The sequence below is a fragment of the Papio anubis genome, chromosome 2 (assembly GCF_008728515.1).
Source record: "Papio anubis isolate 15944 chromosome 2, Panubis1.0, whole genome shotgun sequence".
In the NCBI taxonomy this organism is placed as follows: Eukaryota; Metazoa; Chordata; class Mammalia; order Primates; family Cercopithecidae; genus Papio; species Papio anubis.
Genome location: NC_044977.1, coordinates 67795331 through 67811249, shown reverse-complemented (window position 1 = coordinate 67811249; position 15919 = coordinate 67795331). Strand labels below are relative to the sequence as shown.

General features: G+C 47.1%; 2 long non-coding RNA genes across 2 annotated transcripts in view; one reads left to right on the top strand and one right to left on the bottom strand.

Moving 5' to 3' along the window:
• Positions 1–15919, bottom strand: part of LOC103881973 — a 148442-nt gene that overhangs the window by 85044 nt on the left and 47479 nt on the right. The window lies entirely within an intron of this gene.
• Positions 14758–15429, top strand: LOC116273755. The gene is made up of 2 exons (XR_004182135.1): positions 14758–14844; positions 15266–15429. It is a non-coding gene; the product is annotated as an uncharacterized LOC116273755 (long non-coding RNA).

The following is a 15919-nucleotide window of genomic DNA, read 5'->3' as shown; positions in this document are numbered from 1 at the left end:
AGATAAAGTTGACTGATCTGTATAATCTTTAGAAAGAAAAGAGAAACCTCTCTTGCTCTGTGGGAAGGTCGCTCCTGTGGGAAGGTCTTGGCAGAAGGAAATAAACATGTTGAAGGCCATTCTCTGTAGCCCTGGTCACCTCCATCCAGAGAAAGTAGCAAAGGGATCCTGAATTTCCACCTCCTCCACTTCTAGAGGGCAATTTGCTCAGGTTTCTCTCTCTGTCCTCTTTTCAAATAAGAAAACAAGGACTCTAGTTCCCAGTGTAAGGATCCCACTCAGAGAAGCCCCCAAACAAGAAGTGAGCAAGAGCCATTTTCTATTCCTGCCTGTGAAGAACCTCTAGAAGTTGACTGCATTCCAGCAGCGGTTGCCTAGGGAACACCAGTGACAAAAAGGAGCCGTGAGGACACACTAAATAACTTTAGCAACTATTTGCATTTGACAGATGTAGCCAGGGGCAGGGCCCTGCCTGGCTCCCTGTGGAAGCCGCAGGAGCCCCACAAGGAAGAGGGGAGCCATTGGAACAGTCATAGGGGAGCAGGGAGGTGGGTGAAGAAGTGGGGGACTTAACTCTTTCATTGCCCCTCCCCAAGCCTGCTGGGGCAAGGGTTTGTCCCACAAGAGATCCCCAGGGCTTTGTGGAAACCCCAGAGAATGTGCAGCCTCTTCCCGGAACTGGGTCCTCCCACACACCCCCTGCCTACAGCCCCCCACACACTCGTCATGTCCCCCAGTCTTGCTTCTGCTTCCACCACCAGGGAAGGCAGGTGACAGGACGGGCTGTGAGCTCCAGGCTCAGTCTTGCTGTGGCAGCTAATTGGGACGGGTTTTACCAGCCAGGTGAAAAGTCTGCGTGGAGAGGGGCAGTCAGCTCTCTGTTAACCCTGCTCCCTTTCTGTCTGCCAGCTCTCATTAGGACTAAGCCAGTCCCACGGAGCCCCAAGAGGAGAAGAGGCCAATGAACCAAGCCATTCCTGCCTGTGGCCTGGAAATCAGAGCTGCTTCAAGCAAGCTCTGTGGGGGCTCTTTAAGGTGAGCCCCAGTGCCCGGGCTTCCCACTTTTTGGCTGGAATGGGGACAAGACCGAAAACAGAAAGCTGCAGAGGCCCAGACCAAGCCTGGCTTTTCTCACTGCCCCCTTCAAAAAGTTCTGGTCAGATCAGATGATATCAGAAATGATTGGCGCCTTTATTTCCCCCCTTTGCTTCTAGTCCCCCACCCCCTTTCCAGTTTGACCACATCTGTAGGCTCTGTTGAAACAGAGCCAACATAAACAAAAACAAACTGAAACCCAGCAGCCAGCGAGGGTGGGATGTGCCACCCATCTGGGCAGGCCACGTGCAGGGCTGAGGACTGCCAAGGCACACCTCCTGCTGGTAAAAGGCACCGTGTGGAGTATTTAACCTCCAGGCCTTGGTGAGTGAAAAGCACCACGTAGCCATGCTGGGTAATTGAAGAGGAAGAGAGGAGCGCTCTCCCAAGTGAACATTAACATGTGTGCAGCTTGCTTGGCCCTCTCAAGCAGGATGGCAGTCGGTTGGCCACGCCCCATAATGTGACTGACATCATTTGTCTTCCACATTGTTGCCCAATCAGAATGGCTTCAGGACCCTTCGGCTTCTACGTATGCATGCGTAAAGAGACATCGTAAAACCATGCAGGATTTGCTGTTTTATTTTTTAGTGAGAATGTCCAGAGCTGGCAAAAGCGGAAGAGAAATAAACACCGGTAGACTGCTAGTGAGGATGACAACTGGTCGACATTTCTGGAGGCCAGTTCCGGCTCCAAGACTGTTTGTGTGCATCTGTGAAAGAGACCCAGGTGCCATGAGGCTAGGAAGGCTGGAATTTTGCAGCTCTTTGCACTGAAACTGTGCTGCTTCCTTACTGATGCTGCTGGAGCTGAAAATCCACCATCCTCCAGAGCTCCAAATCTCTCCTGGCACCAGCTCCTGGTGGCCAGCAAGTCCTATCATCAACTAGAAGAAATGAATGACATGCTCTCTGCATCACACTCACTTAGAGGGGTCACACAGCAAAGCTGCTTAAGCCCCTAAAGCATTCGAGTTTAGAGATGTCTCCCCTTCAATTGACAGCTATGACTTTCCAGAAAACACATATTTTTAAAAAGCCCTACTGTGAGGTAGGGTAGGTTCTAGTATTCAATATACAGTACCCAGAGCTCCTTCTCCTTGTGATGTTGATGCTGTCAGACATCTGGTTTACCATGCAAGACACCATCCCCCATCATGGGGGTCCCCAAAACTGGACCACCATCCAAGCTATCAAAATTCATTAGTTCCATTAGCATATGTCCAAACTCAAATGTGGACGAGTCAGGAGACTTCACTTCTTAGAAGCTGCAAATAGACAACCAGAAAAAGGATTCTCATCTAATTCTGTTCATCTGGTCATTCAAATTCTGGTTCCTACTCCACCCAAAACACCATCACATGAGTCTGGGAAATGACTGGATTACGCAGACAAATATATTCTCAATGTGTTCCTTGGGATTGTGGGATTAAGCTGATTTTCTGCCCTTTGCATCTTTCTTTGCACTAAAGACTTTCTGCTCTTCCAAGTGATCTTGAGCCTGTTATTTCATAAGTGTAACAGACTGTTTGCAAAAGTGGCCAGAACTATTCTACCCTCTGTATCTGCAGTAAGCCTTTGCAATGTGACTTTGCTGCTTTTCCCATCAAAAGGTAAAATTTGTTTCTCCACTCCTTGAGTCTGGGCTGGCCTTGTAACTTGCTTTGACCTACAGAATGATGCAGCAGTGGCACCATGACAGGCCTAGGTCTAGGTCTGAAAAGGTTTTGTGTCCTTCTATCCTGGACTCCAGAAACTACCTGGGGTAGCCTGTTAAAAGATGAAAAGCTCATGGAACAGACACTGTCTCAGCTGAGTCAGCCTGGACCAGCCAGCCCTCAGCAGCCCCAGCAGTTAACCAGAGATGCATGAGTGAGCCTAGTCAATGCTGAAGAACCACCCAGCAGAACCCAGCTCAAACTGTCAGTCACACACAGCATCATGAGCTAAATAAATGGTGGTTGTTACAAGACACTAAGTTTGGGTGGTTCTTTTTATGCAGCAAGAGCTGATACCATGAACTCCAAACTAAGTGGAAGGGGTGTCCACTTAGCCAGTTAAGACCCAGAAAGTGCTGGCACAGAAGGACTGAGTGTTTTATTTATTTATTCATTTATTTACTCAAGGCCTAGTCAGGTAGTAATATATTCAGAACTTGAACCCAAGTGCTCCACTGGCCTGTTCCTCATTTGCATCTCCTCCTGAATGGCAGGTACTTGGGAAGCTTCCAGACAGCAGCTCCTGGAAATCCCTCCTGAGAGAGCCTGCTACATTTTCTTGGGGATCTGTCCAATTTCACCGGCTGCCACCCCACCCCGGCACCCTGCCTGTCTCCAACCCTCGGTCCACAGCAAACCCACATCCCCACCATCAGCTCCCTCATAACAACTCAGCCAGCACTGCCAGCTCTTTCCATCTGCACGGTTCCAGCAGCTCCATCACCAGCCAGCATCGCTCCCTTCTGCAGGCAGCAAGAGCAACGAGCCCCAAGAACATGAAAACGCTTCTTTTCAGTCACACTGAAAGAGATCAGTGGGTGGGCCCGTCCACTTGTCGGCATCCATTGGAGATCAAAGCAAACACAAGAGGGAACAGACCCAAAGGAAGGAGGAGGGAAAAGCCCCCCTCAACACCCTGCAAACCCAGCCAGTGGTTCTGAGGGGAGAAGTGGGAATAATCCTGACCGAAACCCCACCCCTCCCCAAGGAGCCCAGAGGAGAAAGGATGACAAAGAAATAGGAAGGTGGGGGGTGTGGGGTGGGAAGAGGAAGTAGCAGAAGGTACACAGGAAGGGAGGAGGGCTTGGAGGAAGCACCCCCACCTCTGGCAGCTCCCAAAGAGGGCCTTGCTCTATTGGGGCCCTCGGAGAAACAACAGGAGGGCAGGCAGCCCAAGGAGGGGGCAGCTGCACGCAGGTCCTGGCTGTGCACGCGGGCACCGGCTGCCAGCTGGAGGCTGCCCTGGCTGTGGAAGGGAGGGGGTGGTGCTTTTCTCTTTTCTCTAAAGAGTTGGAGAAAACAGAGCCCGGCCCATGAACACGGCCAGGCCCAATTTCCTCCCACCAGGCAAATTCTTTCCTGTGCTTGGGAAACACACCTGGCTAGAATTCTCATCCCATGGGCCAGGAGCTCAGAGCTTTCTGCCCAGTGGATGGTCACTAGGGAAAATAAAATGTGTGGCTAAAGCAAAAGACTCTGATGTCAAAAGTCATCAGCAGGAGACACATGGCAAGCACCAAATTGGCTGCTCAGTGTGCCCTGAGTTGGTAGCAGTCACAGGAATGGTAATGGCAATAATAATAAGAGTAATCTAAGGGCCTGGTGTAGTGAGCACGTATGAGGTGCCAGGCATTATTTTATGGCTCCCTCACAACTCTATGGGGCAGGTATCCGAAACACTAACAGCGCCTGGCTCCTTAAACACGGTGCATTCTGGCCCGACTTCCCCTGCCAACATGTGCACTCTGGCCCAACTTCACTTGCTAACACCTGCATTGCTTTGCCTAAGGCTTTCTTCTCACTGGCTCTGCTGCCTCACCTAGCAGGCCAGCGGTCCCCAAGAATTAATATCACCCCAGAGCAGCCCTCAGCCAATGGGTGACGCAAGATCAATACCCTAGCTCCTCTGCTTTTTGAGTGGGATAACTCTCTGTGGGATCTTCAGGAACCCCCAGTGTACCCAAGGGCATTAAGCTCCAGTCGCCCATTGTGGTGACTTGCTTGATAATATGCCTAGTATTGGCTACCTTCTCCTCCCCAACTCACTTCCCCATGCCCCTCCTAGTGTTCCTGGGGTCATCTTCCAAATAAACTACTCGCACTAGAATCCTTGTCCCAGGATCAGCTTCTGAGGGAATCCAACCTGAGAGAGGTATGGCTCCATTTTAGAGGCAAGAATGTCAAGGCTCAAAGGGTGTTAAGAACTCAGCCTGGTCCGCCTGACCCCAAGTGCTCTTAACGACTATTCTCTACCACAGTTACGATGATTTTTGTTGAGTCTTTTGAGTGCAAAGTAAACTTTCGTTCAGGCCAGAAAAAGCCCGAAGCTCACACCCCCATTGAGAGGGGCTTCTGGCATGCTATTCTGGGGTCTCCTGAGCAAACTGGAGCTAGACACAACTGGTTAAGAAAACAAGCTTTGACATCAGAAGATCTGGGTTTTCCTTCTGAAGATGCTACTTAGGAGTCTATGGCCTTGGGTGAGTCACTTAACCTCTCTGCACCTGAGTTTCCTTCTCAGTAAAGTGAAGATACAGAGGCTCCCTGGTGAGGTAGAAAATCCAAGGAGTAAGTTCCCAATGGCATGAGCGCCTGTGAGAGAGAGGGAAGTAGTGCAGGCAGGACAGGGCCAGCCAGGGAGGTGTCCTTGGAACCAGCTTCAGTTAGGTTTGGGCAAGCTGCTTTCCCTTTCCCCTTTCCCCACATGGGTGAAATGGGTGTGTGTTGTGTCACTGATGACATGAGACCATGAAAGTGAGACTCTCGTACATAGGACAGAACTGCTCCTTCCTTTCTGGTCTTGTATCAAGGATTTGTGTTTAACAGGCTTGATCTAAGTCCCCAGAGATATTTAAATAGAATCAGAATTTAAAAAATCAACCTGATTCCAGAGCACTCCACGCAGCTGCCGGGTGCCCAATTAGCATCCTGAACTGTGCCAGGCAGTCAGCTCAGTGGATCTCCAGCCATGAACAGCTTCAGAAAAAGCCTCCCTAGCCGCAGGCCAGGCAAAGCTGGAGGCGCAGTCATGGGGCACTGGCCAGAGGGTGGAGGCCACTTCTTGGAGAGAAGACACAGAGCAAAGAGCACTCCAAGTTCAAGGCGAAGCTTTTGGAGCTGGAGCAGCGGTTCTGAACTGGTGGAGCACAGCTCCCTGGAATGCCTGAGACCCTTCATGAGTGGGCCTCAGACCCTTCACGAGACAGGAGTCTCCAGCGTGCCCCTCCAGATTCACCTGCCATTTTTCTCTACGCTGCTCTGTGTCCTGGGAGGCCGCCCTGTACGGAGTCCTCTGGCTTCTTCTTAGTACAGTGGTCACCTCTTACCCATGATTTTAGTTACCCACAGTCAACCATGGTCCCAAAATATTAAATGGAAAAAAATCCCAGAAATAAAAAATTCATATGTTTTCCATTGTGCACCATTCCAAGTAGAATGATGAAATCTTGTGCTCTCCCACTCCAGCCTACCTGGGACATGAATCCTTCCTTTGTCCGTTGGATCCACACCGTCTACAATCCCCACCCTCTAGTCACTTAGTAGCCCTCTTGGTGATCAGATCGACTCTCACGCTATCCCAGTGCTTGTGTTCAAGGAACCCTTATTTTAGTTAATGATGACCCCAAAGTGCAAGAGTATTGATGCTGGCAATTCAGGTATGCCAAAGAGAAACTGTAAAGTGCTTCCTTCAAGTGAAAAGATGAAAGTTCATGATTTAATAAGGAGAGAAAAAAAATGTATGGTGAGGCTGCTAAGATCTATGGTAAGAATGAATCTTGCATCTATGAAACTGTGAAGAACGAAAAAGAAATCGTGCATTTTATATATATATGTATATAGATGTGTGTATATATGTGTGTACATATATGTGTATACACGTGTGTACATATATGTGTATATATGTGTGTACATATATGTGTGTATATATATGTAGGGTTCAGTACTATTCTACGGTTTTAGGCATGCACTAGAGATCTGGGAACATACTCCCCATGGAGAAGAGGGGACTACTGGCAGGAGACTGGTGGGTGGAAAGAGAGAGGCCAGGGTGCTTATTGCACTGCAAGTTGGCAGCATCCCTCCACCCCAGGGCACACTCCTGTCAGGCAGCCTTCTCTCACTCCTCTTTCTGGCTCCTTTCCTTGCCCTGTTAGCCTAAGGGTGAGAACAGCTCCCAGCTGGTAGCCCCAGGGCAGTAACCAATCTCTTGTGGTTTCCCTAAATCTTCCAATACCCTTCCACTGGTGCCTTCATTAAACTTTCTTTAATTACACTATTTGAGTATATCGTCAATTCCCTGCTGAGACCCAGATACAGTCACCAAACTTGGAACAAAATATAAAGTATATTTTTGCCACAACTAAGCTTATAAACCATGATGGGCATCTGTCTCTGTGCCAAGCTGAGCGGGTCATGTGGTGCATCTGCCAAGACGCCATTTGGTTGCAAATAACAGAAACCCTGATTCATGCTGCTTTAAATAGAAAATGGGGTATTTTCTCACCTAACAGAAGGTCTGAAGGAAGGCAGTCGCTGACACTGATTTCATTGATTTCAGGATCAACCTCTGTGATTCTCTAGGCCTTTCTCTTGTGGACACAAGACAGCTGCTTCAGCTCCAGGCAACTCATCCATGCTCAAGTTGGGAATAAGTTGGCCTTATGGCAAAAACCGCAATTACTTTTGCACTAGCATAAAAGCATCAATCACTTCTGTGCAGGAAAAAGGAAGATTTCCCAAATGCTGCACCAAGAAGACTCACAGGCTATACCTGGGTAGCCCAGCCACTCTGGCTGCAAGGAAAACAGGAAGAGAATTATACAGCATTCAATCCTCTGGAGGGGGAGGTATAAAGGGAAAGAGAGTCTGGAAACCGTTTGAGGGTAAGGTAACTCTTCAGCAGGGTCTTCCATTGCACCAAAATGTAACAGAGGTACACCTTGCAATCGGTACAAAGTAAGAGGCACAGGTGAGGGGCAAGTCAGTCTCCCCATCTCCCATTTCCTGTGTTTACCGGTAAGCACGAGTGAGACTTTTGCTAGTCAAGGCAGTAAATGATCCTATTCTACCAGCAGCCCTGTCCCTTCAATTGTGTTACCAAAAATACTAGTTTTTTCAAAGTCTAATTGGCCCACAAAAAGTTACAGTAATTCCGGTTTTCCTGGTGCAGAGAGACAAATTCCTGACTCGCCCCAGAGTTGCAAGGCACAGTGGCTTAGGGCAAAGGGCAGAATCCTCCAAATTACCAACCTGAAAGGCTGCAAACAGAATCCAAATCAGGGAACGATGCCTCCCACCCCCCTAGTTCCTCATCTCCGCCCTAAGAGTGCGCTCATGTCTTCTCAGCCTCCAAATGTACTTTGCACTTTAAGCAAGATCATTCTTATTCCCCAATTTTTCCCCCAGCTCTGCTCAAATATGTAAGCATACAATGACTGTTTGGCTGCCTCATCACTGTCAAATGACACCAGACCGGTTGTTATTTTCTTCTTTCTGCTCATCTGTCTCTTCTCATTTTCTTGACAATAAACATGGATGGTGTGTAATCAATTTTTTTAATTTAGTTTTTTTCTTTTAAACAACACTAGGCATCTATCAGAAGGGAAAAGAGAATACCCCTCCAGCAAATTATACCGTTGCCCCCATTTTGCCCATCCATGGCAGACTAAAAAAATGTAATCCCTAAAGGACACAAGTAGCTGCCAATCATTCGTTGAGTCAGAGGCAAGAAGCTTTGGAAGGAGTAGTTCAATCTAGTGGCCTTCTCCCCACTCCCTCTGAGCTTCCTGCATAGTCTGGGGAGAGAAAGGTTAATTCCACACTGTGATTGAGGTTTATCAAACATATCAGACTTTCCTCAAACAGTTTTGGAAATGGTCAAGTAATGGAATGACCTTGCCAAGCTCTTTCGCATTTAATTTCGGGGCCTGTGTGTATTTCAATGGAAATATAATCCATATGTTTGCTTCATTTATACATCCTCATCCACACAGCTCTAAGAGCAAGCTGATTGATGTCCAAGGGCTCTTAGAGACTTTTTGGATAATTTTTTTACTCAAAAAGGAGGAAGCTGACTTCACTGGCAGCAGTAGGAGCTTGCCTGCCAAACATGTGGGAGTGAGTCAAGATACAGAAGCCAAAGGTCTGGAGAAGAAGATGAAAGATCAGGTATCATCCTTCTCCAGGAAGAAGACTCATGGCTTTTTTCTATATCTAGTACTGATTGCTGTGGTTCAAATGTCCCCTCCGAAACTCATGTCAAAATTGAATTGCCATTCCAACAGTATTAAGAGTTAGAACCTTTAAGAGGTGATAGGTCTTGAGGCCTGTGCCCTCACGGATGGATTAATGCTGTTAACACAGGAGCGGGTTAGTTCTCACAGAAGCGTTCTCCCAATAAAAGGATGAGTTTTCTCTCTATCACACCCTTCCTCACCATGTGAGGCTTTCTGCCACATTATGATGCCACAAGAAGGACCTCATCAGATGGCCAAGCAGGGGACAGCACCATGCCCTTTTACTTCCAGCCTCTAGAACCATGAGCCAAATAAACCTCTTTTCTTTATAAATTACCCAGTCTGTGGTATTCTGTTACAGCAGCAGAAAATGGACTGTGATACTTATTGAGCGCCTACTATTTACAGGCTGCAGTGTTGCTGCAGGGAGCAGAAAAACTACAAAAATGATTCTCATCTGTGGATTCTCTCCTCAAGGAGCTATCTACCAGTTACACTGGGGGCAGCAACTTTTCTGTAAAAGGGCAGATAGTAAATAATGTGGCTTTACTGGCCTGGAGGTCTCTGTGGCAACTCCCTAACTCTGCCAGCAAAGCATGAAAGCAGTCATAGACAATACATGAACAAAAGAGGATGCCTATGTTTCAATCAAACTTAATTCACAAACACAGGGCTGGGGCAGACTGGTCCACAGACCATAGTGTGCCAAGCCCTAGTCCAGCTGGAGCCATGTGAAATTGTTGACATTTGATTTTTCCCTACTTCCATAAACAGCAATTTCTTACGGTTTCACCTAATGGTTGGGGAGAGTAAATAAAGTCAGACAGCTGTAATAGGAAGAAGAAAGTAACAAGGCCATGATCATGGTAGAGATGATGTTGTTTGTCTGATGCTTCCGAAATGCAGAAAGCTCATATTTCTAGCCAGGTGGCCTCAAACTCATCTCTCTTTACTACCCTACCCTTAGGGCACCATGGGGGCCTTCATTTCCAATGTGAAAGTACAACCATTTGTTCTGCTAAAGTTGCATTAAAACCTAAAATACTTTGTAGGTTTTAATGGTATTCATGGCAGGGAGGCGTGACATGGCTGAAGATGTTTGAGAAGCACAGGAGTAACTGATATCAACCAGGTTGGTTTCTTGCAGGTCTTACCAAAACCTTTAACATGATCATCTTCAGAATCTAGGACATCTAAAGAAGGAGATGGAACAGAAGCATTTCCCCAACTGATTTGTTCAAGAAGACCTTTGTTTATGAAAAGCATCCCTCCAGATTGTGGTTCTGTGAACTCTACCATAGGAAATTCTGAACTTCATGTTTCTAAAGAGGCCAGTCTTCTCTCATGGCAGATCCTGTCTCTAGGAACCACGTGATTCTCCCATGACTCTATTAACAAAGTCGGATTAGGAAAGGTGGTAAGACAAAGATTCTGCCATCAGCCTGACATCTGCCTTGGGCCTGGGGGAGGAAGGTTTGACCAAGGATGATCCCAGAAGCAGTACTGATTAGATAGCTGCCACTTTCCATTTTCTGCTTTAAGGGATGTAACTTGACACCCAGACTTGAACCTTTCTGGGAGAATTCATGTAATGACATTATGACATCTTGTGGCCACTTAGAGGAACCCACAATATTCCCGCTAGGTTTCAATCCTGAAGGACAAAATCCCCCATTAAAAGACCAGCCAATGGAGTCCCAGGAGGACATCTCCCCTTTTCTTGCTCCTTCTTGGCCAACTGGATAAGTTTCTACCAGTTAGTCCCTTGCTACTCATAGTGTGATCTGTGTACCAGCAGGACTGGAAGCATCAGTACCAACGCAAATTCTTCAGCCACCCCAAAGCAACAGAGTCAGAATCAGCATTTTAATAACAGCCTGAGTGATAGGAATACACAGTAAAGTTTGAAGAGTGTTGCTTTGGTCTACCTTTCTTTGTGGGTAAATGCCAAGTTTTGCTTCTTTTTTTAGTATTGGGGGAAAGACAAGCATCAGAAGTGGGCAAGCAGAATGTTAAGCTAGAAGCTCTGCTCTGTGGTTTGAGCTATGTCACTGTTTCTGGGAATTTCCAAGGACCCAAGAGTAAGGCCAATAATTGTGTTTGGTTGTTTTTTCTAGTATTTATTGGAATTTTTTTTTTTTTTTTTTTTTTTTTTTTTTTTGCCAGATCCCATGCTAAGCATTCTCCATGCACACTCTCACTTAACTCCCACAGACTTTGAGGTGGAAACTATTACTAGCCCCATTTTCTAGAGGAGGAGACTAAGGCTAAGAGAGGAAGCGAACTTCCAGCTAACCACATAGATGGTGATCTCTGCTCAGTCTTCAAAACTCACTAGAGTCGGGGGAAGGAATAAAAAAGCTATAAACAAATAAGACATAAACAGGAGAGGGAACAACAGCAAATAGGAAATGTCAAGAAGTTTAGGGGGATGGAGAATGGACAGACAAGGACAGCCAATTTGGATCTTGGCTTTCTCCTCTCTGATAAGTGCCTGCAAAGACAGGAGCAAATAAGCAGAGATCATGCACTGCTGAATCTTGGAAGCTTCTGGAACTGGAGGTACCAGGTACCTCGGGAGGCAGGCTGGGGAGGGTGGTTGAAAGTCATTACAAGCTTAACCTCTCCCTTTCCCTATCTTCTTCCCAGGCCCACATTACCAGGCAAGTGCCCCAGTTCTGCAGCTGCAAGTGGGTAGCTGACTCTCAGCAGATGCTATGCCAAGGATGCTGGTTTAGGGGACACCAGACCCTACTAAGGGTAGGAATGAGGAACTGTACTGAAAACAGGGGAGTAAGTGAGTGTCTGTCCATTGAAGAGTGAGGCTCAGACCCTTGTCTCCATCTCAGCTCCAGAGTGCCATCATCTAGTTCCTCAGCATCCTGCAAATATGGCCTCCAATCCACAAACACACACACATACACACTCAACCCCCAAGCAGACCCTTAGGTGCTTCTTCCCCAGGGAGGCTGGCTGAGTCAAAAGCAAAGACCCAAGGAATTTGATATTTGGGGACTGTATTAGTCTTTCTTATGCTGCTGATAAAGGCATACCTGAGACTGGGTAATTCATTAAGAAAAAAGAGGTTTCATGGACTCAGTTCCACATGGCTGGAGAGGCCTCACAATTATGGCGGAAGGTGAAAGCCACATCTTACATAGTGGCAGACAAAGAGGGAACGAGAATCAAGCAAAAGGGGTTTCCCCTTATAAAACCATCAGATCTTGTGAGACTTATTCACTACCATGAGAACACTATGGGGGAAACCGCCCCCACGATTCAATTACCTCCCACTAGGTTCCTCCCACAACACGTGGGAATTATGGGAGCTACAACTGAAGATGAGACTTGGGTAGGAAAATAGCCAAACCATATCAGGGACGCTTTGGAAAAAAATGCCCACCCACAGGATTTTCAATTAGACAACTGCATCCCCCTAGACATATGAACAGAACCCAAAACAGACTGAAAGGGAGAAACAGAGAAGCAGAAGAAGGTTTTCAAAAACATCCTCAGGCCAGGCAGGCATGGTGGCTCATGCCTGTAATCCCAGCACTTTGGAAGGCTGAGGTAGGTGTATCACAAAGTCAAGAGATCGAGACCAGCCTGGCCAACATGGTGAAACCCCGTCTCTACAAAAAATACAAAAATTAGCTGGGCATGGTGGTGGGCACCTGTAGTCCCAGATACTCAGGAGGCTGAGGCAGGAGAATCACTTGGACCCAGGAGGTGGAGGTTGCTGTGATCCGAGATAGTGCCACTGCACTCCAACCTGATGATAGAGCGAGACTCCATCTTAAAAAAAAAAAAAAAAAAAAAATCCTCAGAAGAAAATATAACATATCCTTTAAACAAGAGTAGGATACTCTTAGAGACTACTAGAACTGAGCAGGAGAGTCTAGAAATTAAAAACAAGTAGGTGCTGGGTGCGGTGGCTCACATCTGTAATCCCAGCACTTTGGGAGGCTAAGGCGGGCAGGTCACCTGAGATCAGGAGTTGGAGATCAGCCTGACCAACATGGTGAAACCCATCTCTACTAAAAATACAAAAATTAGCTAGGCATGGTGGCATAATCCTATGATCCTAGCTACTCGGGAGACTGAGGCAAGAGAATCACTTGAACCTGGGAAGCGGAGGTTGCAGTGAGCCGAGATTGTGCCACTGCACTCCAGCCTGGGCAACAGAGCAAGACGCCATCTCAAAAAAAATAACAAAAATAAATAAACAAATAAAAACAAGTAGGTAACCAAAGCAAGACAGTGATGGGGTTGTGCATTCCAGCCCCTGTTTCTTTGTTTCTTCCCTGCTCCTGCTTAACAACTGCTCCTCCCAGGCTCCCTCTCAACGTTGCCATCAGTCACCCACTTACGAAGCCCTAGGAAAATGCTATGGGCCGAATTTTTCTCCAAAAATTCACATGGTGAAGTCCTAACTACCAGCACTTCAGAATGTTCCTGTATTAAGACATAGGGTCTTTAAAGAGGTCGTAAGATTAAATGAGGTCAAATAAGTAGGCCCTAAAGCACGTGACTGTCCACACTTGGAGATGGGGCCTTCAAAGTAGGGCAGGCCCTAATCCACCTAATCCAATCTGACCAGTGTCCTTATAAGAAAAGGAAAATTGAATGCAGGATGAGAAGGCAGGAGTGCATGCGCACAGAGGGAAGACGATGTGAGGACACAGTGAGAAGGTGGCTGAATGCAAGCTAAGGTGAAAGGCCTCAAAATGAAACCAAACCTGCAGGCACCTTGCTTGGGCTTCTGGCCACCAGAATCATGAGAAATACATTTCTGTTGTGTCAGCCACCCAGTCGATGGCATTTTGTGATGGTAGCCCTAGAAAACTAATACAGAGGACTGTATTGTTTAATTGAGGGTGAATTTTCTTATTACAGTAGTTGAGAAACAAACCAACCAATCAGGGAACTGACCCTGAAAGAGTAAATCTTTTCCCAGAGAACAGGACTCTCTAGGCATGAGTGAGATACAAATAGTCCTTTCTGCCTCCTCTTCTTCCCAAGAACTGATAAGGTTGAAAGAAAAGAACCCATTCAGGGAGAGAGGGAGTAAAGGATTCTGCTACAACAGCCACATACCAGCGTCATCCTGGGAGACCACCGGCTGATGGCCCAGGCCCAGATGTGAGCTCTTCCCAGGCCTGAACTCCCCTACTCCCACCTGCTCACCCTCACTAAGCCTCACAGGCTCTTTCCCATCTTATAGTCTGCTCCCTGGAACATTCGGCAGCCAGAGTTAGCTAATCCAATCAGTTTAAAGGCGTTTTGCATACGCCTGATCATAACCCTCACCTGAGCAGTGTTAAAATAAGCAAGCTCCCTGGATCCTCCCCTGGAGATTCTGATTCACAGAATCAGAATCTGTGAATGTGGGTTATTCTGAACACATTGTCTAGAAAATTCTAATGGAGGTGTATTGGGAAGACACTAGACTAATGCCACTTAGCGGGATGGCCTCTTTTCTGGATCCAGGGCATTTGAATGGTGGGGCTCTTTGAAACCCAAGAGGCTGCCTCTGCAGCCCTGCTCTCTGAGTGACCCTGAGGTTTGACTCCTGACACAGCCATTCAGATGAGGGATAGTGCAGATATATGGTGACCTCCCTGGGCCAGCCTAAGCCACCCTCAGCATGAACCAAGGAATGGAAATTCCAGGATGCTGGCTGTAGCCACGTGGAAAGCAGAACTTTCTGACCATCAGAGCCACTGTCCAACAACAGAATGTGGCCCTTGGGAGGAAGGGAGCTCCCCATCCTTGGAGAAATCCAATGACCAAAGGGTGAGCTTTGTAAAAGGAAACTATACATTTTACTTGACTCAGATGTCTGATAGATGCTTCCTGGAAGGACAAGGGGGTTGTTTAGAGCCTCCCTACTCGAAGTGTGGACCACAGGCCAGCAGCATGAGTCTCACTAGGAGCTTTTAAAGACCTCTGACATCAACGTCATGTCCTAAAATTCCAGCCACCTTGATTCAAGGTTGGGCCCTGGCATAAGCACCCTTAAAATCTCCCCAGTTTATTCTCATGTAAAGCCAGGATTGAAAGCCGGAGAGAGCCAGAGACCCCAAGGGTTCCATCTAACTGAGATAACAAGAATCTCTGGCTAGGCTGGTGGGGAATAAACTTGTGAGAGAAGGGAAGAAACATTTGTGAAAAGCTTCAGTCTCTTTTTCACTTTCTTTTCTGCTTGCTTCAGCAGGAATTTGTCTCCCAGCTGCCAAAAGCAAAATGACTCAGAGAAGTGACATGACCTGCTCAAGGTCACTCCGTGGATGATGCGAGACTAGCAGGCAAGAATATCTTTGGATTCCTGCTCCAGGGCATGACGACATCCCAGGCCACTGGGGTGGGGCTGCAAAGTATTAAAAAAAAAAAAAAAAAAAAAAAAGGGAAGAAGAGAAGTTTCCCACCCCTAGATATAGCCTGGCAGTTAAAGCAAGTCAAAATCAAAGTACAGCAGACACAGACGTCGTAATAAACTTGTCTCAAGTGCTTATGTGTGTATTCTAACCACTGCATTTTTTTTTACGTGTGTCACATCATTTCATCTCTGGAACAGTCTCAAGAGAGATTGTTAGGTCCTATTATTAGCCCCTATTTTACTCATGAGGACACTGAGGCTCAGAGTGGTGCAGTCATTTGCCCAAGGTAGCACGGCTTGTACGTATGATAGCAGAGCTGAGACGCAAACTCAAATTCAAGAGCCCAAACACCTAAGCACTGTGCTCCACTGCTCTTGCCTAGAAACAGGAAGCACAGAGTGAGGGGGACCTCTGTGAAGGCCGACAGACTTAGGAAAGGCTTCCTGGGGGAAGATGCCTTTCTTTGAGCTTGGCCAGAATGGGTCAAAGAA